Raw genomic sequence first — 22,302 nt, forward strand, 5'->3', positions numbered from 1 at the left:
TACATTAGAGTGGTCAGGGAAGGCTCCCTGGAGGAGGTGACATTTGAGCTGAGCTCTATTACTAAGGTAAATTGGGGAAAGGGTAAATGGGATCTCCCTGTATTATTTCTTACAACAGCATATGAGTCTACAACAATCTCAAAAAGTTAAAAAAAAAAACATACACACACACCATGGCTACCACTACGAGGCTACTGTGTACAAACCTACATAATATGTATACATACACACAACTTTTTTAACCTTAAAAATCTGTTCTATGTAACCCAGTATTTCCAAAACATCATCTCAGCATGTAATCAACATAAAAACCATTAATGACATATCCCTGATCTTTGTACTAAGGCTTTGAAATCCACTGTGTACAACACATCTCGGGTTGGACCAGCCATGTCAGGCGCTCAGTAAACATGTGCGGCTAACAGCCACCATACTGGACAGCGCCACTTCAGAGCTCCCTGCAAGGCCTTTGATCATGAATGTGGAACTTCCACCCTCATTTCTGTCCGCACATACCTTCCTCCTCCCCTCCCCCAGTTTTATAGAGCTATAATTGACAGACAACACTGTGTTAGTTTCAGGTGTCCCACCATAACTCTTATAGCAGGACAGGAAGGGAACCAGGGAGACCAGCGAGCAGGCCACGGCTGCTGTCTGGCAGCTCACAGTTGGCAGCTGGGGCAGGGTGTGATTTGTTTCTATAGCAACACAACCAAATGGACTGGGTGAGGACAGAACAATGAAAGGGATCAAGGAAGAAGGTGCGCAGCCTAAGCAACCGGGTATTTGAGTCCTATCTAACTCCCAGTGCTACTGTAAGATTAAAGGAGCTAGAATGTGTAAGACACCCTACACACAGCTAGGCACACAGAAAATGCTCAATATATGCGAAAAATCAAAGAAAAATTCGAACCTAAAGTTCCAACATATAAAAAACTAAAGTGAATCTCAGACACTGGATAAAATCTCCCAGTTCCTCTAGAATTGAAAACTAGTTTCCAACTTCATTTTTCAACAATTAACAAGGAGGATCAAGCAGTATATTCAGACCCCTTTCCAACATCCACTTCAATCAAAAAGACATAAACAAGTATCCCAGTAAAGTAAAGGAGCCCTGCGGCTATAAAAATCCAAAGTTCTTTTGGCCAATCCTTTCAATCTAGAAGTTTCAGTAAGATTTAAATTTATATGAGAAGTGGCATATCTTCTAACACAACACTGGCTAGGTAACATCTGTAAGATGATTTGTGCTGGATCTTTTGAAAAGAAGCATCACCAAAATATACTTGGATTCCAGGGGAAAAAAGAGTCAAGAGCCTGTGTAATAAAACATTTAAATAGAACAGTCTATGGGAAATAAAGCTAAGAGATCGTATGTCATTGGGGCCAGATACTGGAATTAAGAGCTTGCTCTTTTTTGACATAAAACTGCATTTTTATTTATATTTGTTTTTGTTATTCGGAGATACGGAACAAGGGTTTAGTTTCTTTGAATGAAGACGTTTATAAAAAGTTTAAGATGCTATAAATTACAAATGGTAAAAAGACAACATTTTTTACTAACTGAAAGAACAAAAAGCAAACTTTTTAAAAAAGCTAAACCTAATGGCAAGTAATGGTTTGAGAAGGGACTATCTTCCTGAGAAATTAAGTTTGGGGCACTGACTTTCTGACCTGGATTTATTTAACTCTCATACCCAGGAGACCTAACAGTTGATTGTCTGTCCAAACAAACACTGCAGAAATTTATTATAACCATCAGGGATATTCCATTTCTCTTCCCACAGTATCTACGAACTCTTATCTCAGACAGATATGTGTGTGTGTGGTTTGGATGGATGTTCTGCATAATTAGAATTCTTTGCAGTGCTAAGGAGAAAGCAGAGTGTTTAAAACTTAGCCTTCATTTAAAAGAAAATGGATTTTTTTAGAGGGATTCTGGCTTTGGGAAAGCTATTTTTAATTAGGAGTTGAGCAAAGTGTTATAAGAAAAATATAGACAAATGAAGATACTGTTTATATTTCAAAGATGGTGAAACAGATTCTGCTATGAAGTTTTTTCCAACATTAATCCCCTGTAAACCATTTCTTAGGAAAACTATTTTTATCCCTTTATCAACTTGGTTGATAAGTATTTCATTTCCTGTGCAAGTATGGACACGCTATATAAAATGAAATTGTTGTCATGCTTCAGGAACAAACATTTTGCAAATAAAAATGAAGCTTACTGTGCTATAGTATTTGTTAGACGGACAAATGACTCTGGGGCTCAGGAAATCTCAGAACAAGAGTCCATATGAGAGGCACGCTTGACTTACAAAAAGCTCCCAAGAGCTTCAAGGGGTCCCGCCAGATGGGAACACAACCCCCAGAAAACCGGGATTAATGTTAATTAGCCCAGAACACATTTTCAGGCACGACTGCACTGCCTTGTAACAGATCAGATGCTAGTATCATTTTTACTTTTCAGATGCAAAAAACTGCAGCTCAGAAAGTCTGATGGCCAAGCTCCCAAGTAAGTTAAGTGCCACAGCCGCCAAACTCAGCCCCCTGAACCCGCGCAGTAGTGACAGCAGTGGCAAGAGCAGGAATGGCGGTGGCAGGGGCAGCCCCTCAGTTGCACCCACCGCGTGGCTGGGCTTTGTTCTCGGCGCTGTGTGTGTCCACTCATGAAACCCTCACCACAGCCCTGCGAGGGAGGCAGGCAGGTTTGTCTGTGGACCACCAGCCTCCTCTTTCTCTACACTGCCCATCATATATGCCCTGCTGCCTTCTCCCCAAAATCAAAATGGGCACCCCAAAGCCTTCACGTTCTCTCTACCCAAATCAAAAACTGGTTCTAAAATGTTAATTGTTGAAGTTTAGATGATGTGCACTGGGGGTTTCTTTACACTCCTCTAGGTTTTTTTTTTTTAATATTTATTTATTTGGCTGCCCCAGGTCTTAGTCGCAGCATGTGAGATCTAGTTCCCCGACCAGGGATCAAACCTAGGCCCCCCTCTGCACTGGAGTGTGGAGTCTTAGCAACTGGACCACCAGGGAAGTCCCTCTATGAATGTTTATGTTTGAACATCACCTTATAAACATTTTTTTTATGCTTTCCTGTGGAATCTGACTTAACTAGAAGACTATCCACTAACAATGAATTCAAAGGAAATGTTCTGAAAGATGGTTATGTAATAACAGAAAATGACAAATTCGTTCATTCATTCCATGAACATAAATTGAGGGCCTGTAGGTTAGGATCTGTAAAGGTCCGATGAAAGACTGCTGTCCTCAACAGGCTAAGAGTTTAGGAGTAGATACAAAACAAATGCAAAAATAAGTATAGAGGAGTACTATTTGTGATAAATGCTATTTTTAAAAAGGTTCAAATAAAGTGCTATGTGAATTGGAAAAAGAAGTGACATCAGAACAACGTGCATTACGGATTTTTCTAGGACAGTACGAAATTTTTGTGTACCAAACAGTAAATATCATCTAGAATCCGAGAGTGGCCACAAGGAGAAATGGGCTAAACCCAAAATCACAATTGGCGCTGGCAGGCCCACATGCCCTCTTTTATGGTATTAAGATGATTTCCAGACTGAAATTCAGGCCTCTCAGTAAAAAGGCGTTGACATTCCTCCCAAGTCCTTGGATTAAAATATACTGATTGGAGAAGGTCTTTCTGTAAAGATCAACAGCACAACACCCAAAATACAAAAAATGGAGAAATAAATGTCCAACAGTAGGGTTTGGTGATAATCATTCCTGTCAACTGATGCACAGTAATCTCTACATAACAATTTAAAATGAAATAAAGTAGAAGCTCTCTCCTTGATGGGATCAGGACTAATAACGGTAGAATCCATTAAAAACAAAAACAGCCAGGTAAAGGAGAGGACTCATTGAAAATGTACGTTACTTGCCAAATATTTGATAAGGGACCAAGGTGGTTTCTTTGAGAATAAGTTCTAGCAATTAAAGTTTCTGCATGACCACACCCAGGAAATGATTTCCAGTTTTCACTGAAAAGCCACTTGTGAAGTTGTACAAAGGCAAAAGGGCTTTCCTGGTGGCTCAAACAGTAAAGAATCCGCCTGCAATGCAGGAGACACAGGTTCGATCCCTGGGTGGGGACGGTCCCCTGGAGAAGGGCATGGCAACCCACTCCAGTATTCTTGCCAGAGAATTCCATGGACAGAGGAGCCTGGCAGGGTCCAATCCAGGGTCGAATCCATGGAGTCGAAAAGAGCTGGACATGGCAAAAATTCTACATTTTGATTAATTTTTTTCTCTCAATCTTTTCAGAGGTCTCTTCCACCTCTAAAACTGACAAGAACTTTTTAAATACTCATTCACCTTTTGGATGGGGGTGCATGGACTCAGTCATGTCTGACTCTGTGACCTATGGACTGCAGCCCACCAGGCTCCTCTGTTCATGGATTTCCCAAGCAAAGAAGACTAGTGGGTTGCCATTTCCTTCTCCAGGGGATCTTCCTGACCCAGGGATTGAATACAGTCTCCTGTATTGGCAACCGGATTCTTTACCACTCAGCCACCAGGGAAGCCCACTGTTCTAAGAAGCTCACTAAGAAGCTCATTAAAGAAGTTCTTTAATAGGTAATAACAGTCTTTTACAAATAAGGAAACTGAGGCACAGGGAAGTTAAGTAATTTGCTTGAGATAATACAACTAGTAAACAGCAGATTGAGAATTCAAACCCAGGCCATCTGGTCCCAGCTTAGTGACTTGAACCATTAAAACTCCCTAAAACCAAATGGTGAGCTCAGCTGTGTACTGGTGCTCGAGAGCAGTACTAGCCAATAGAAGTTTCTGCAATGATGGAAACGTTTTATATCTGGGCTGTTGAATTCAGTGATCACCAGTCGCATGTGGCTATTGAGACTGAGAGACTGGATTTTTAATTCAACTTTAATTAACTAAAATTTAAACAGTCAGGGAGCTTCATTGCTGGTCGAGCAGTTGAGAATCTGCCTGCCAATGCAGGGGTCACAGGTTCGATTCCTAGTCTGGGAAGTTCCCGTGTGCTGAGGAGCAACTAAGCCCCGTGTGCCACAACTACTGAGCCAGCACTCTAGACCGTGAGCCACAATTACTGAGCCCCTGTGCTCCGGAATGAAGCCCATGCATCTACAGCCTGTGTTCTGCAACAAGAGAAGCCACTGCAATAAGAAGCCTGCGCACAGCAATGAAGAGTAGCCCCAGCTAGAAACAACTATAGAAAACCTGCGTGCAGCAACGAAGACCCAGCAGAACCAAAAATAAATTAAAAAATGAACAAATCTTAAAAAAAAAAAAAAAAAACAGTCACATATGGCCAGTGGCTATTGTATCAGACAGCAAAGCAGAGCTATTTTCTAGCCAGGAACATTCTGAAGGCTGTGGAAATTAAACACTAAGTTTTACAGCAACAATGGAGAGGCTTTCATTAAGTGGAGATTGGACTAGAAGCTCCTAGTCGGACACGACTGAAGCGACTTAGCAGCAGCAGCAGCAGTGTAATATTAGGGCTTCCCTGATGGCTCAGATGGCTAAAGAATCGGCTTGCAATGCTTGAGACCTGGGTTCAATCCCTGGGTGGAGGGAATGGCAATCCACTCCAGAATTCTTGCCTGGAGAATCCCATGGACAGAGGAGCCTGGTGGACTACAGTCCATGGGTTCACAAAGAGTCTGAGCGACTAACACAGACAGATTGTAATGTTAACCAAATGAAGAAACACTTGTGATGTTGTTAAATGGAAAATATGAAATTATAAGACATTGTATCAAGTATGTCTCATTACTGAATTAAAAAAACATGAATAAAAAGACAGTACACTCATTCAAGACTGGCTTCTTCCAAATGGAAAGTATGGAGGTTATGGCTGGCTGCCTTCAGAGGTGGGCACTGCACATCACCAGATCTGCATTTTCCCTCTGTTTCACAGCAAGGTATCCCTCTATTGTTGGTAACAGTGGTGTGTCCAGCTAAGAAAGGACATTCAGCAGCCTCCTCACAGACATAAACGGTTAATGAGGTGTAAGCTGTACGTGCTGGCCGAGGCTTCTGGTATTTGAAAGGGTGTCCTTGGCCCTCCCTTCTACTTCTTCCTGCTTCAAGGAAGGACTGTTTGGTTGGAGAGCCAGAAGCCCAGTTGTGACCTCAAGGTGACCATGAGCGTGCCAGCCATGTTATAAGGACAGTGAAGCAGAAACAGAGAAAGATCTGGACTGTGGCAGTCCCATGCCAGCAAGATTGCCTATTTTGGACTTGATGTCTTTTGAAAGAAAAATAATTTGTCTTAAAGCCAACCCAAATCCTAGCTGACCAAACTACTTGGTATCCATTCCTCCTATTCACAGAAAAACTGCCTAACAGACATGCAATTCTGTTCTGGATTGGCCTAAAGATAATTTCATCCCAGTTGTAAATAACTTCTTTAAAAACCAGGCTGAAGTCAACAAGGCATGGCGTTGCCCTGGTGACAGGAAGTGGCTCGAGAAGTGGGCACATGACTCGATTCAGGCCAATGACATTGCAGGATCAGTACTGGGGGCGGGGGATGGAAGAACAGAGGAAGTAAGAATCTTTCTATTCCTTTGGTAGGTGCTGTACATGGATCTGGGGCCCAGAATTGCTGCCCATATTTTGCTGCTGGCCCGAGGATGAAGCCAACACCCCAGGGAGGGCAGAGCAGCCTGAGACAGCGGATTATGTTAATGATAAAGTCTGTGCTGCCTCTGGGATCTTTATAAGTGCCACAAAATATCCACAGTACAGAGAGATCATCTTAGAGGCAAGGGACTAGGTGCTGAGTGCTATTCAAATATTGTGAGAAAGGCAAATAAGGGAGGTCTTCCCAAGGGGCATGCAAAGTCAGGCACTGGGTCTTTAACAGTTCTGTGACTTTTCCATGAAAAGTGAAAGTGTTAGTCACTCAGCTGTGTCCAACTCTTTATGACCCCAGGGACTATAGACCACCAGACTCCTCTGTCCATGGGATTCTTCAGGCAAGAATACTGGAGTGGGTTGCCGTGCCCTCCTCCAGGGGATCTTCCCAACCCAGGGATTGAACCTATATCTCTTATGCCTCCTGCATTGTCAGGTAGGTTCCTGCGCTGGCCACCTGCGGAGCCCACTGGAGTGGGTAGCTATTTCCTTCTCCAGGGGATCTTCCTGACCCAGGGATCAAACCCAGGCCTCCTGCATTGCAAGCAGATACTTGACCATCTGAGCCACCAGGGAAGCACATGCCTTTTCCATACCAGGTCTGATAAAGAAGTTACTACACACACAGTAAGGTACCAAATAGTGAGTTATTTAGAAGAACTTTTTGTTCTTCTGGTCTTCTACAGGCTTCTGCCAAGAAAGGACTTCCCTGGTGGTCCGGTGGTTAAGAATTCCCCTGCCAATGCAGGGGACATGGGTTCGATTCCTGGTCCAGGAAGACTCCACATGCCTCGGAGCAGCTAAGCCCCATCAGCTGCAACTCCTGAAGCCTACGAATCCTTGAACCTCTGCTCCAGAACAAGAGAAGCCACTGCAACGAGACGCCTGTGCGCCACATCTAGACAGTAGCCCTTGCTTGCAGCAACTAGAGAAAGAACACGAAGCAAGAAGACCCAGCACAGCCAAAAATAATACATACACTTGTATAAAAAAAGGTCACTGAATAAGTGGACATGTTTCAAAGGCATTACAATAACCCTAACAGTTAGCAGATAATGTCAAGTGCTTACTAACTACCTGCCAGACCTTGTGCTGAGCCCTTTACTTTCATGCAATCCTCACAAGAGACGAGGAACTTTCATTATATCCATTTTACAATGAGGAAATGCTGAAGCTTAGAAAGAAAATTTAATTTTTTTTTTTTTTAAAAAGAAGCAGACTCAGAACAAACTAGTGGTTACTAGTGGGACAAGGGAAGTGGGAGGGGCACTACAGGGGTGGGAGAAAAAGGGTTATTGCGGGATTATATGAAATCATATTTGTGACAGAATTTAAAGAAATTTTCACTCAATAAAAAAATTAAAAATAAATAAAAAGATGATCCTCCTATTCAAATGCTAATCACAATAAGGGCTTTTCTATGAGTTACCAAGGAAATTAAAACATTAAAAAAAAAAGGAAAGAAAGACTAAGTAACTTGTAGAAGAAAGTAGAAAGGGCCAAGACTCGAACCCATGTCCAAAGGACTCCGATGCTTCCTAATCAAGCCTTCGTACTGCTTCCTCTGGATACATAAAAACACATCTACGATTCTCCTGAGACCGCGCTGTTTCAAAATAATCTGTTCTCTTGACCCTCTAAGTACACTATACTCAGACCACAATGGTTTGGTTTGGAAAAGATGGCCATATGCACCACATACAACAAGCAGAGCTCATCAAGAAACACTGAATGTTAAACCCTATGCACACAAGACAATACAATTACACGGGGCTTCCATGGTGGCTCAGGTGGTAAAGCGTCTGCCTGCAATTCGGGAGACCCAGGTTCAATCCCTGGGTCGGGAAGATCCCCTGGAGAAGGAAATGGCAACCCACTCCAGTACTCTTGCCTGAAAAACACCATTGGCCAGAGGAGCCTGGGGGGCTACAGTCCATGGGGTCCCAAAGAGTTAGACACGACTGAGCGACTAATCTATGTTGCAAATCAGATCACCAGCACTTCTTTTCCAAGCTTCCTTTTGGTGGCAGGTAGAGGTACACAGCAGGCAGGCTTATGGAACTGGGCATGGGAGAAAAGCAGATTAACTCCCGTAATGCTGGAACTCCTCTCCCAAACAGTTCCTCTACCTACTAATCCCCAACCAACTGCAGGTACAGTTTGAAAAGCACTGATACAGTGTGATTTTGCCAACACATAAGACCAACCCAGGAGAGCAATGCTGTGAGCAACCAGTATTGAACTGAATATATAGGCTCTATTCTCTGAGCACATACTGAGAACATGACTCAGGATTGGGGCTTCCCAGGTGGCACAATGGTAAAGAATCCGCCTGCCAATGCGGGAGATGTGGGTTCGATTCCTGGGTCAGGAAGATCCCCTGGAGGAGGGCATGGCAACCCACTCCAGTATTCTTGCCTGGAGAATCCCATGGACAGAGGAGCCTCGTGGGCTACAGTCCATGGGATCACAAAGAGTCAAACATGACTTTATGACTGAGCACGCACACGTCATGAAATAGTAAGTAGATCGAGGCAACGATCATTAACAGCTGCTAAAACCATTTTGTGAAAGGCTGATGAGAAACTTATAATGAAGGGATCATGCTAACAAACCCCTGAACCCATGATCAATCTTACCAGGTGAGAATCAGCCTTTACTGCCTGCTGATATGATACACAACACCACTCATAAAGAGCAACGGCCAAAAAAATAAAGGGAATGGAGGAGGACATTAGAGGGATATAACCAGGCAAATCCAGAGTAGCTGGACGGGACAAATGACCTGAGTTTTCAACAAATGAAAGGTAAGGGGAAAAAAGAACAGGCAAAATTGCTACAGATTCTAAGACTTACAAGACTATCACCCAGATGTGATCCTTGTTTAGATCCCAATTCCAACAAACCAAGTGTGAAAGAGGTCTATGAGATAACCAGAAAACTGAGAACCAAATGGATACAAGGTAACGTTGAGGAGTCATTCCTGTTCATTTTCTTAGGTGTGATCATAGGGGCGAAAGGGGAAAGAAAAAAATCCTTCTCTCTCATATGCATATTAAAGTATTTATAGATGAAATGATACGATGTCTTAGGATTTGCTTTAATATAATCTATGGTGGGGAGGGAGTGGAGGGTATAGATGGAATAAAACTGACCATTTGTTGGTATCTGCTGAAGCTGGGGTATGAGTATAAGGTATGTATTATATTATCTTTTTTACTTTTGTATATGTTTAAAACTGTACATAAGAGGCGGCTATAATATAAAAAGAAAATAAGAAAACCTAGATTCAAAATCCAGAATGTATTAAATGTAGGAGCTAGGAGGTTTCTTAAAGCCTCTGAAATTCAATTTCCTCATCTGAAAATAGGAATGATAATCCCTATCTAAGAATTATTGGAAGGAATGAAATGAGATCGTGGGTTCACATCTTGTGGACATGCAGCTCTTAAAAACTGCAAAATGCTTATGAGATGTCAGCACAACAGTTAGTTCCCTCTCTGGGAGGCTCTGGAAGCAGAGATATTACAGGTTTGTGGGAGGAGAAGTAGGTAATGAGCTGAATCCATCTGGACTCTTAACAATTTTTGCTTTGTAGTAAGCATTTGGTAAGACACTGTTTACCTCATTGGCCCCCTTTTCCCCAAAGGACAAAGATATTTGCAATTAACTGAAGGTCTGTAACTTGAGTTGTTTATATTTCTTGTTTGCTTTTCCAATTATATTTCCCCTGCTAAAGGTAGAAAGTCAAGTAACAGGAGACTGTGTCGTTAAGATAAAACTGAATGCAATTAGGAATCAACGTAATCTAAACAGGACTTTAAAATATTTCAGGTGCTTTTAGAAGAGTAGATATGCATCTTTTAGCACCAATGCTTTGTCTCAAATAAGAGGAAATTAACAAAGGTTCAAGTCTAAGTAACACAAAGGGAAATTTTGCACTCTGGCTTCAGCTCGCAGAATGGATTGGCCACGGTGATCTTTCTATAACTCGAATGTGATTAAGTCATTTCCCTTCTTTTCAATGGTTTCCTTCTACTATCAGGAAAGAGTCTAAACCGCTGAACAAAAAGGCTCAGGTGGCTCTCTAACCTTATTTCCTCCCTCCTCCCCAAGTCTAAATCCCATGGACAGAGCCTGGCAGGCTACAGTCCATGGGGTCGGAAGAGTCTGACACGTCCGAGTGACTTTCACCTTACTTCACGTCCCCAAGTCGAAGCCCTTTCTCCCCACAGGCCCCCAAGGCTTTGTCCTTCACGCCTTTCTCCCTTACCTCTTGGTTGTCAAGTCCTGTTGATTCTCCCGAACGGTCTCTCAAATCAGCCCACTCCATTCCATTCCTGCAGCCACTGCCCCAGGTCTGACCTTTTTTTTTTCAACCTTTATTCCCCCATCTCCCCAAATAGGATATATCCTTATTGGTTTTTTTTTTTTTTCTGATTATGAAAGCCATTCATGCTCATAAAAAAGAAAACTAAGGCAATAAGGAAAGGAATAAAAAGGTCCCCATGGATCTCAGGACACAAAGAACTTATCTTTCTGACACATTCATTGTCTGTAGCAGCATTACTCAAAATAGCCAGAAGGGGAAAGCAATGCAAATGTCCATCTATGGAATGAATAAACAAAATGTGTTCATACATACAATGTATATACAAAATGTGTATATCCATACAGTGGAATATCATTCAGCCTTAAAAAGGCAGGAAATGCCGACATGCTAACACTGATGCACCTTTAGGACATTATGCTGTTGTTGTCGTTTAGTAGCTAAGCAGTGTCTGAGTCTTATGTGACTCCATGGACTATAGTCCGTCGGGCTTCTCTGTCCATGGGATTTGCCAGGCAAGAATACTGGAGTGGGTTGCCATTTCCTTCTCCAGGGGATCTTCCTGACCCAGGGATCGAACTCATGTCTCCTATATTGGCAGGCGGATTCTTTACCACTGAGCCACCAGGGAAACCCTTAGGATATTATGCTCAATGGGAAAAAAAAAATCACAAAAAGATAAAAATTGAATGATTTCACTTATATGAAGTATCCAGAGTAACCAAATTCATAGAAACAGAAAGTAGGATGGTGGTTGCCAGAGACTAGGGAGAGGGAGAAACATGGAGTTGTTTTAATGGGCGTAAAGTTTCAGATTTGCAAAATGAAAAAATTCTAGAGGTTGATTGCACAAGGATGTAACTATCCTTAACACTATTAAACTGTACACTTAAATATGGTTATGATAAATTTATGGATTGCTTACCAAAATAAAAAACTGTCTTAAAGAACTCATCTCGGGACTTCCCTGGTAGTAAGTCGCTACGCTATGGGAGTGACACTATGCAATGGTACGACACCACGCTGCCAACGCACGGAGGGTGGGTTCAATCCCTGGTCAGGGAAATAGATTCCATGTGCCACAGCTAACAAGATCACTCCTGCCACAGTGAAGATTGAAGAACCCGTGGACCACAGCTAAGACCAGCACAGCTAAATAAAAAATAAATATCTTTTAAAAATAAAATAAAGAACTCATCTTTCTAGACGTCTTTCCTACATACATACATATATATATATATATATATATATATATATACACACACACACACACACACACACTTAGAAAACACCAGAAACCAAGTAAAATCTGTTTTTACACTAAAACATCCTTCTCATATCTATGGCTCCCACCTTCTTCATGGCTGATCGCACCCATCACATGACCACATCATAATTTAGCCAGTCTGTTACTAGTTTTTCAATATTATAAAACATCATAGTCAACATCTTTGTATATTTTCTCATTATGTCTCATAATAGACATCTGGTTTTTTTACATGCTTTGTTCCTGGTATCAATACCCTGATTTTCCCAAAGAAAAAATTACTTCCTCTTCATACAAACACACTTCCTGACCTATACTCCCCAACCTCCAGCCAACTCTTGTCCTATCTGACTAGCCTGGGTGCCTTTATTTTAAGGTTTAGTCTTTATTTATTTTTCATGTTGCTACTGCCATTTCACCTACAATTCCATTTTCTTACTCCTACTGCTGGTATAAAGCTATTGTTTTTTGTCTCTCTTACAGCTTGCTTATTTTTAACTCAATTCTCTTGGATTTTTTCCAGCAGATCATCATCTCATAGGTAGACAATCATATCATTTAAGGAATGATTAAGAGCAAAAGCTCTGGGCTCAGGTCTGGATTCAAATCCTATGTAACCCGGGCTAAGCATTATCCCCCAGTGTCCTCATCCATAAGCTGGGAATTACACTAGAGGCGCTCTCTCTCCCAGGGTTGTTGTAAAAAGCATGCTTTCAACTGAGACTAGTGCCTGGAGAGGGCTTAACACAGTGCTACTTCAATAAATGTCTCCTATTTGATGAGAAGGAATATAGAACTTTCCACATTTACATCTTTATTTTTCTGCTGGCATTACATGGGCGCATTCCTTTTCAGCAATTACCTTGCTTACCATATGTCCAGAAAGAAGAAGAAAAAAAAAAAAACACGTCATCAGACTCTTTGTAAAGGATCTGTGCTGTGGATCGTATCCACTCTCACATTTTTGGCAAGTTGTTTGTGCCATTTATTTTCCCCTGAGAAAATCTCCTGTATTTTCTCAGTCTCTCCCTCCCTTACTGGCTCTACCATCAGCATTTACATCTGCTCCTGTCTGTCTTCTGCTTAAAAAGACTTCACCTGATTCCCCAACTGCTCTCCAGCCTTCTCCTCACCTCTCTTCACAGCCAAACTTCTTGGAGCTGCCTACACGTTACTTTCTCACATCCCACTCGCTCCTCATTCCACTGACATATTACATTGAACCTTTGGAAGATGCCGATATTATAGATTCCGCCCCCATCATTTCACCAAATCTGCTCAATTGGGTTTCTCGGTGACCTCTATATTTACTTAAGCAAAAGGCACATTTTAACATGTAACTTAGTTTACTTGAAATCTCAACTGCATCCAACAAAGTGGATCTCTTCCTTGGGCTTTCCTTACTACACTCTCCTAGCTTTCCTCCCACTTCTCTGGCCATTTCTTCTTGGTGTAGTTCTAAGTGAATGGTTCTGCCAAGAGTGTACAAGATAGTGACCCTGAATGATGTGGGCCTTAAAAAAAAACAAAAACCACTCTCTGGATGGGTCTCTTCCAGTACTGATTCAGTTCTAGCTGTACTGGACTACTTCTGTCTCTATGAATGTACCTTTGAACATGTCTAGAATACATGCCATGAGGGTAGGAACCTGATTCCTTACACAGGGCCTGGCATGTAACAGATGCTCAATAAATACATTTTATTTTGAATCACCATAAATGAATAGCTGCAACGTGAAAAACAGACTGGAGGAGTGATGAGACCAAGAGAGAACAAAAACCCCTGATCTTTTGGAAACCACACCTCTGATCACACACACACACACACACACACACACACACAACACATACTCACTGCCCTGATTTAAATCCTTTGGTGTTCCCCACCAACCCTCACGACAAAGTCCAAACTTACAGGGAGACACAAGAATCTTTCAGAAAGGCACCTGCTTCTCTCTCAGACACACCTAGCTAGACCACTTCCACTTCCCAGAATGTCTCTAACCACTAATAGATGTCCAAAAAGCCTGCACTTTCTCCCCAGAACCTTGCACTGGTCTGTTCTCTCTGCCCAGAACACTATGCACTCCACTAGCTTCATCTTCCGGCCAATACAAAGGTAGCTGTCACGTCTCATTTCGGAAAGCATCTTCTTTTGGAATCGCTCTTTAACCATCCTCCCCAACCTCATCTCCGGAAATCTGGGTTAACTGCCTTCTCTGTGTATTCACAGTCCCCTGAATGTCCAAAAATCATAGCTGGAACCACAAAGAGCTCCTATTTATACCTGAACACTGTGGAGTTCCCTGAGGACAAGATGTCTCATTCACTTATTTTTACCCCTGGCGATCAGCCCAGGCCCTGGAACACAACACATGCTCGATAATGGACCTTCTTTAGTAGTAGTAGTAATAATAATAGCTCCCGAGGATTGAGGGTTTAGCTGCAAAGATCTGAAATATATTATTTACTTTGTAATAACCTTTTAAAACAGGTGCTATGATTGTCCCCATTCTGCAGATGGGAAAACTGATGTACAAAGAAGTTAATCCTCTCTGGCCCCCAAAGAGTCCTACAGACGCACATTTTCGGCAGTTCGGAGTTCTTTCTCGACCCCCAAATAAGACGTGCTTTAAAAAAACTTTTGAATCAAGCCAATTGCCCCCACCCCCATCCCTACCTCCAACATAATGAACGCAAAGCGACTCCCCGCCCGCGCTCGACGGAATTAAACTGCTCGAGGGGCTCCTCCCAGGCGCCAAGGATGGAGGAGGCGGGGAGCCGAGGATAAAGGTCAGGCCCTGTCTCCTTTCCGGAAATCCCAGCGGCCCAGCCCCTCGCCCGCTGCGAAGAAGCGACGCCGGGAGCCGAGCGTTGGGGCTGCGATTGCCCGCCCGGCCCCTGCTCACCTGCCGTCCCGCCGGCCAGCGGAGCCCGGGCCGCCGGCCCGCAGCGCCTCCCCAGGGCTGCCAGGCGCCCGCCGAGCGCAGCGGAGCCCGTTGCCTTGGCGACTGGAGCTGCCGAACTCCCGAGGCTCGCGCTACGGCGGCTCGGAGGGGACCAGGAGGCTTCGCGGCCCCTTCCGCAGCCCCCGAGCGCGCCGAGGAGGGGCAGCGGGTGGAAGTCCCAGTTCTGAGCCGCGAGGGACCCGGGTTGGGGGCTGGCAGCCTGAAACTTGGCCCGGAGGGACGGGAGAGGGAAGGAAATGTTGAGGGGGAAAAGGGGACAGCCAAACTGGGGGGAGGACTTGTGCTTCGGATCCTGCCTGTGCCTCAGTTTATCTCTCTGGCACCTGAGATGGAGACTATTCTGGGAGAGATGACGGAGCCGCAGGCGGAATCTTGCTAGACTGGGAATATTTAAAGAAGAAAACTGATGTGGGAGGGGTGGCGCATGCCTCTCTCTTTAATTTCCGAAGCAGTGGTATGACAAAGAATTCTTTTTTTTTTTTTGGCCATGCCCACCACCCGTGGGTAGTGAAAACTCCGAATCCTAACCACCTGACGGCCAGCCAGTTCCCCAAAGATTTTTTTTTTTTTTAACTGAAACCAAAACCAAACCAACCAACTAAACAAAACCCCTTGTTTCTTTGGGTTCATGGTGAGAATGAGTTCACCAGATTTAATTTCAGTGTGAGAAATAACATACTGTAACCTGTGATCAGCAGTTATACGTCGTGGAATAATCCTGCAGATAATCTTGGGACATGAACATAAAGGATATTCATTAGTTCATTGTTTATAACAGTAGAAGGGCTGAGAAGAAGCTAAACATCTAGGACTGATGAATTAAGTACATTATAGTACATCCATAAAATGGATTATCATAGAATTAAGGAGGACTGAAATAGACGTAGATACAGTTTAGCGATAGACTGGTCTTCAAGCTATGCATACAGCTATCAACGGAAAAAAAAAAAGTACAACCTGAAAGTTGAGAATTTTGGCAGACAAAATTGAGGACTTAAGTCCAGGACACACCCTCTCAGATAGCTTTGAGAAACTTCTCTGAAGAGAACAGGGAGGATGCGGGATATATTGGAGTTTTTGCAACACAGATTACTGTTAAAGAAAACCAGACATCTCAAGTTTAAGAACTTAGCGCTTTTCTACGTATGGGTCTGCCCTTTCTATGCAAGAGTCTGGGCACACTGAAATCATTCCTTTGATAAGCACGTTAACTACCTAGGTCCAGTATCCAGATTTCCTTCATCCTGAATTCCTTCAGGTGCACAGCTGGAGTGACTGCAGTGGCCAAGGGTTTTGTCTCCATCCTGAGTTCCTTCAGGGCTCACTGTCCTGGGTGGTGGTAGTGGCTTAATGGCTGCAGCATCCTTTGTTTTCTCACATGTCACTTAGAAGTTGGCACTTACCGTCGGTACTTGCTGTCTTCCTTTGCTGCAGTTAAGAGCCGCTGCAGTTGCTGACCTTTCAGCACCTCCTAAAAAGAAGTCAGAGATGGAGATCAGCAATGAGGCACTCTGTGCTCTGGGAATAACTGGTAAAACAGGTCTCCAGATAGTTAAATAGTTTCAAAAGACGGTTTTATGAGCCCAAGTCTTGCATTTCATCATATCTAGAAAAGCACTAAAATCTTTGCTGAGGATGTCTGCTTCTCATGACTAATCTTCATGAGACTAGCAGCAGCAACCTTCGGCAAGAATCTGTGCCTGATTTTATGTACTTCCCCATCATCAAAATCACATATATACTGAACTCCACCCTGCGTGCCCCCAGCCCAGCACTTCTCAGAGCTGTCTGAAATGCTGTCTCCCAGGTTATAGTCCTTATTTTGCTCTCATGTGTGTTTCTTTTCAGTCGACACATAGCAGGCAACATTTTCCATTTCATACAGCAACAGTCTCCTAACTAGTTCTGTCTTTGCTCCTGCTGTGACCTCCAGCCCTGCCTCAGTCTCCTCTCTACCCCAAAACCAAAATGATCCTTTTAAAATGTAAATATGATCACATCCTTCCCCTGCTCAAAAACTTTTGAGTGTACTGAATAAAATCTAGAGTTGCCATGGTCAACGACAGACACCACCGCCCACAAGGTGATCTACCTCCATGAATGCCTGTCCCATACGATCTCTCACCATGTTCCCTCTTGCCCATGCTCCAGCCACCCAGTCTTTGTGGTTTTTAAGTTAAGCAAACTTCTATCGTGGGATTCCCAAGTGGTTTAGTGGTAAAGAATCCGCCTGCCAATGCAGCAGACGCAAGTTCCATCCCTGGGTCAGGAAGATTCCCTGGAGGACAAAATGACTCCAGTATTCTTGCCTGGAAAATCTCAAGGACAGAAGAGCCTGGCAGGCTACAGTCCATGGGGTGGCAAAGAGTCAGACACAACTGAGCGAGTGGGCCTGCGTGCCTACTTCCATCTTGGGGATTTTCCTCCTGCTGTTCCACATTGGAAACACTTTTCCTCCAGATAGTCCCATGACTTCCACACTTCCTTCAAATATCTGCTCAAATGTCAGTCTTCAAAAAGACTTGTCCTGACTGCTTTCTTTAAAAAAGGCCCAGCAACTCTGTCTTGTCTTCTCCTGGTTTATTTTTCTTCACAGCTCTTGTCAGTATCTGATGTCATTTTATACAGTTATTTGTTGCCTGTTTCTTTTGGTTCCCAGTGAATTTAAGGTTCTTGGCTCATCTTGAAAGAATTCAGAGACAAGCAAGGAGGTTAAGAAAGTAAAGTGAGAATTTATTTAAGCAAGAATAGTTAGTTAGTTAGTTAGTTCAGTCGCTCAGTTGTGTCTGACTCTTTACGACCCCGTGAATCACAGCACGCCAGGCCTCCCTGTCCATCACCAACTCCCGGAATTCACTCAAACTCACGTCCATCGAGTCAGTGCTGCCATCCAGCCATCTCATCCTGTCGTCCCCTTCTCCTCCTGCCCCCAATCCCTCCCAGCATCAGGGTCTTTTCCAATGAGTCAGCTCTTCACATGAGGTGGCCAAAGTACTGGAGTTTCAGCTTTAGCATCATTCCTTCCAAAGAAATCCCACGGCTGATCTCCTTCAGAATGGACTGGTTGGATCTCCTTGCAGTCCAAGGGATTCTCAAGAGTCTTCTCCAACACCACAGTTCAAAAGCATCAATTCTTCAGTGCTCAGCTTTCTTCACAGTCCAATTCTCACATCCATACATGACTACTGGAAAAACCATAGCCTTGACTAGACGGGCCTTTGTTGGCAAAGTAATGTCTCTGCTTTTCAATATGCTATCTAGGTTGGTCATAACTTTCCTTCCAAGGAGTAAGCGTCTTTTAATTTCTTGGCTGCAGTCACCATCTGCAGTGATTTTGGAGCCCCCAAAAATAAAAGTCTGACACTGTTTCCACTGTTTCCCCATCTATTTCCCATCAAGTGATGGGACCAGATGCCATGATCTTCGTTTTCTGAATGCTGAGCTTTAAGCCAACTTTTCACTCTCCACTTTCACTTTCATCAAGAGGCTTTTTAGTTCTTCTTCACTTTATGCCATAAGGGTGGTATCATCTGCATATCTGAGGTTTTTGATATTTCTCCCGGCAATCTTGATTCCAGCTTGTGCTTCTTCCAGCCCAGCGTTTCTCATGATGTACTCTGCATATAAGTTAAATAAGCAGGGTGACAATATACAGCCTTGACATACTCCTTTTCCTATTTGGAACCAGTCTGTTGGTCCATGTCCAGTTCTAACTGTTGCTTCCTGACCTGCATATAGGTTTCTCAAGAGGCAGGTCAGGTGGTCTGGTATTCCCATCTCTTTCATAATTTTCCACAGTTTCTTGTGATCCACACAGTCAAAGGCTTTGGCATAGTCAATAAAGAAGAAATAGATGTTTTTCTGGAACTCTCTTGCTTTTTCCATGATCCAGCGGATGTTGGCAATTTGATCTCTGGTTCCTCTGTCTTTTCTAAAACCAGCTTGAACATCAGGAAGTTCACGGTTCACATATTGCTGAAGCCTGGCTTGGAGAATTTTGAGCATTACTTTACTAGCATGTGAGATGAGTGCAATTGTGCGGTAGTTTGAGCATTCTTTGGCATTGCCTTTCTTTGGGATTGGAATGAAAACTGACCTTTTCCAGTCCTGTGGCCACTGCTGAGTTTTCCAAATGTGCTGGCATATTGAGTGCAGCACTTTCACAGCATCATCTTTCAGGATTTGAAATAGCCCAACTGGAATTCCATCACCTCCATAGCTTTGTTCGTAGTGATGCTTTCTAAGGCCCACTTGACTTCACATTCCAGGATGTCTGACTCTAGGCGAGTGATCACACCATCATAATTATCTGGGTCGTGAAGATCTTTTCTGTACAGTTCTTCTGTGTATTATTGCCACCTCTTCTTAATATCTTCTGCTTTTGTTAGGTCCATACCATTTCTGTCCTGTATTGAGCCCATCTTTGCATGAAATGTTCCCTTGGTATCTCTAATTTTCTTGAAGAGATCGCTAGTCTTTCCCATTCTGTTGTTTTCCTCCATTTCTTTGCATTGGTCTCTGAGGAAGGCTTTCTTATTTCTCCTTGCTATCCTTTGAAACTCTGCATTCAGATGCTTATATCTTTCCTTTTCTCCTTTGCTTTTTGCTTCTCTTCTTTTCACAGCTATTTGTAAGGCCTCCTCAGACAGCCATTTTGCTTTTTTGCATTTCTTTTCCATGCGGATGGTCTTGATCCCTGTCTCCTGTACAATGTCACGAACCTCATTCCATAGTTCATCAGGCACTCTATCTATCAGACCTAGGCCCTTAAATCTATTTCTCACTTCCACTGTATAGTCATAAGGGATTTGATTTAGGTCATACCTCAATGGTCTAGTGGTTTTTCCTACTTTCTGCAATTTAAGTCTGAATTTGGCAACAAGGAGTTCATGATCTGAGCCACAGTCAGCTCCTGGTCTTGTTTTTGCTGACTGTATAGAGCTTCTCCATCTTTGGCTGCAAAGAATATAATAAATCTGATTTCGGTGTTGACCATCTGGTGATGTCCATGTGTAGAGTCATCTCTTGTGTTGTTGGAAGAGGGTGTTTTTTATGACCAGTGCATTTTCTTGGCAAAACTCTACTAGTCTTTGCCCTGCTTCATTCCGTATTCCAAGGCCAAATTTGCCTGTTACTCCAGGTGTTTCTTGACTTCCTACTTTTGCATTCCAGTCCCCTATAATGAAAAGGACATCTTTTTTGGGTGTTAGTTCTAAAAGGTCTTGTAGGTCTTCACAGAACCGTTCAACTTCAGCTTCTTCAGCATTACTGGTTGGGGCATAGATTTGGATTACTGTGATATTGAATGGTTTGCCTTGGAAACAAACAGAGAGATCATTCTGTCGTTTTTGAGATTGCATCCAAGTACTGTATTTTGGACTCTTTTGTTGACCATGATGGCTACTCCATTTCTTCTAAGGGATTCCTGCCTGCAGGAATAGATATAATGGTCATCTGAGTTAAATTCACCCATTCCAGTCCATTTTAGTTCGCTGATTCCTAGAATGTCGATGTTCACTCTTGCCATCTCCTGTTTGACCACTTCCAATTTGCCTTGATTCATGGACCTAACATTCCAGGTTCCTATGCAATATTGCTCTTTACAGCATCGGATCTTGCTTCTATCACCAGTCATATCCACAGCTGGGTATTGTTTTTGCTTTGGCTCCATCCCTTCATTCTTTCTGGAGTTATTTGTCCACTGATCTCCAGTAGCGTATTGGGCACCTACTGACCTGGGGAGTTCCTCTTTCAGTATCCTATCATTTTGCCTTTTCATACTGTTCATGGGGTTCTCAAGGCAAGACTACTTAAGTGGTTTGCCATTCCCTTCTCCAGTGGACCACATTCTGTCAGATCTCTCCACCATGACCCACCCGTCTTGGGTGGCCCCACAGGGCATGGCTTAGTTTCATTGAGTTAGACAAGGCTGTGGTCCTACTGTGATTAGACTGACTAGTTTCCAGTGATTATGGTTTCACTGTGTCTGCCCTCTGATACCCTCTCTCAGCGCCTGCCGTCTTAATGGGGTTTCTCTTACCTTGGACGTGGGGTATCTCTTCACAGCTGCTCCAGCAAAGCGCAGCCGCTGCTCCTTACCTTGGATGAGGGGTATCTCCTCACAGCCGCCCCTCATGACCTGGAACGTGGAATAGCTCCTCTAGGCGATGGCACCCCACTCCAGTACTCTTGCCCGGAAAATCCCATGGACTGAGGAGCCTGATAGGCTGCAGTCCATGGGGTCGCACAGAGTCGGACACGACTGAGCGATTTCATTTTCACTTTTCACTTTCATGCGTTGGAGAAGGAAATGGCAACCCACTCCAGTGTTCTTGCCTGGAGAATCCCAGGGACGGGGGAGCCTGGTGGGCTGCCGTCTATGGGGTCGCACAGAGTCGGAGACGACTGAAGCGACTTAGCAGCGGCAGCAGCAGGCCCTCCTGAACCCGCGCAGCCACCGCTCCTTGGACGTGGGTTGCTCCTCCCGGCCGCTGCCCCTGACCTCGGGCAGGGGTAGCTCCTCTAGGCCGTTCCTGCGCCGTCACAGCCTCGCATTCTCGGCCGCTGCCCCTGACCTCGGATGTGGGGTAGCTCCTCTTGGCCACCGCCCCTCGGGCATGGGTTCCTCCCGGCTTCTGCCCTTGGCCTCAGATGTGGGGTAGCCGCGCTCACTCATGCGCCGTCTCAGCTGCCTGCGCTTGAATACGCCCTCCAATACTTTGGCTACCTGAGGTGAAAAGCAAACTCATTGGAAAAGACCCTGATTCTGGGGAAGATAGAAGGCAGGAGGAGAAGGGGACAACAGAGGATGAGACGGTTGGATGGCATCACTGACTTGATGGACATGAGTTTGAGCAAGCTCCAGGAGATAGTGATGGACAGGGAAGCCTGGCGTGCTGCAGTCCTTGGGGTCGCAAAGAGTCAGACATGACTTAGGGACTGAACAACAATGCCCTCAGAGGGAGGGCGGGGAGACAGGTGAGCAGCTGCTGCCCTGGATTTCTCTGGCAAGCCAGATATGAGGGGCATACAAATGAAGGGGTGGAATATTCACTGGGGAAGGAGGAGTTTGGAGGTCA

The 22,302-nt window shown here is 44.0% G+C and overlaps 1 protein-coding gene across 2 annotated transcripts in view; it reads right to left on the reverse strand.

Annotated features, from left to right (window-relative positions):
* PKIG (cAMP-dependent protein kinase inhibitor gamma) overlaps positions 1-15,291 on the reverse strand; it is an 80,163-nt gene extending 64,872 nt beyond the window's left edge. The window contains exon 1 of one of the 2 annotated variants that reach the window (XM_027558475.1): positions 15,164-15,291. The gene's annotated coding sequence lies outside the window, so the exon portion shown is untranslated. Of the gene's footprint in view, positions 1-14,934 lie in introns of both variants that reach the window. The other variant, XM_027558476.1, reaches the window with a different exon arrangement.
* Between the last annotated feature and the right edge of the window lie 7,011 nt (positions 15,292-22,302).

This window comes from Bos indicus x Bos taurus, chromosome 13 (assembly GCF_003369695.1).
Source record: "Bos indicus x Bos taurus breed Angus x Brahman F1 hybrid chromosome 13, Bos_hybrid_MaternalHap_v2.0, whole genome shotgun sequence".
NCBI classification, from domain to species: Eukaryota; Metazoa; Chordata; class Mammalia; order Artiodactyla; family Bovidae; genus Bos; species Bos indicus x Bos taurus.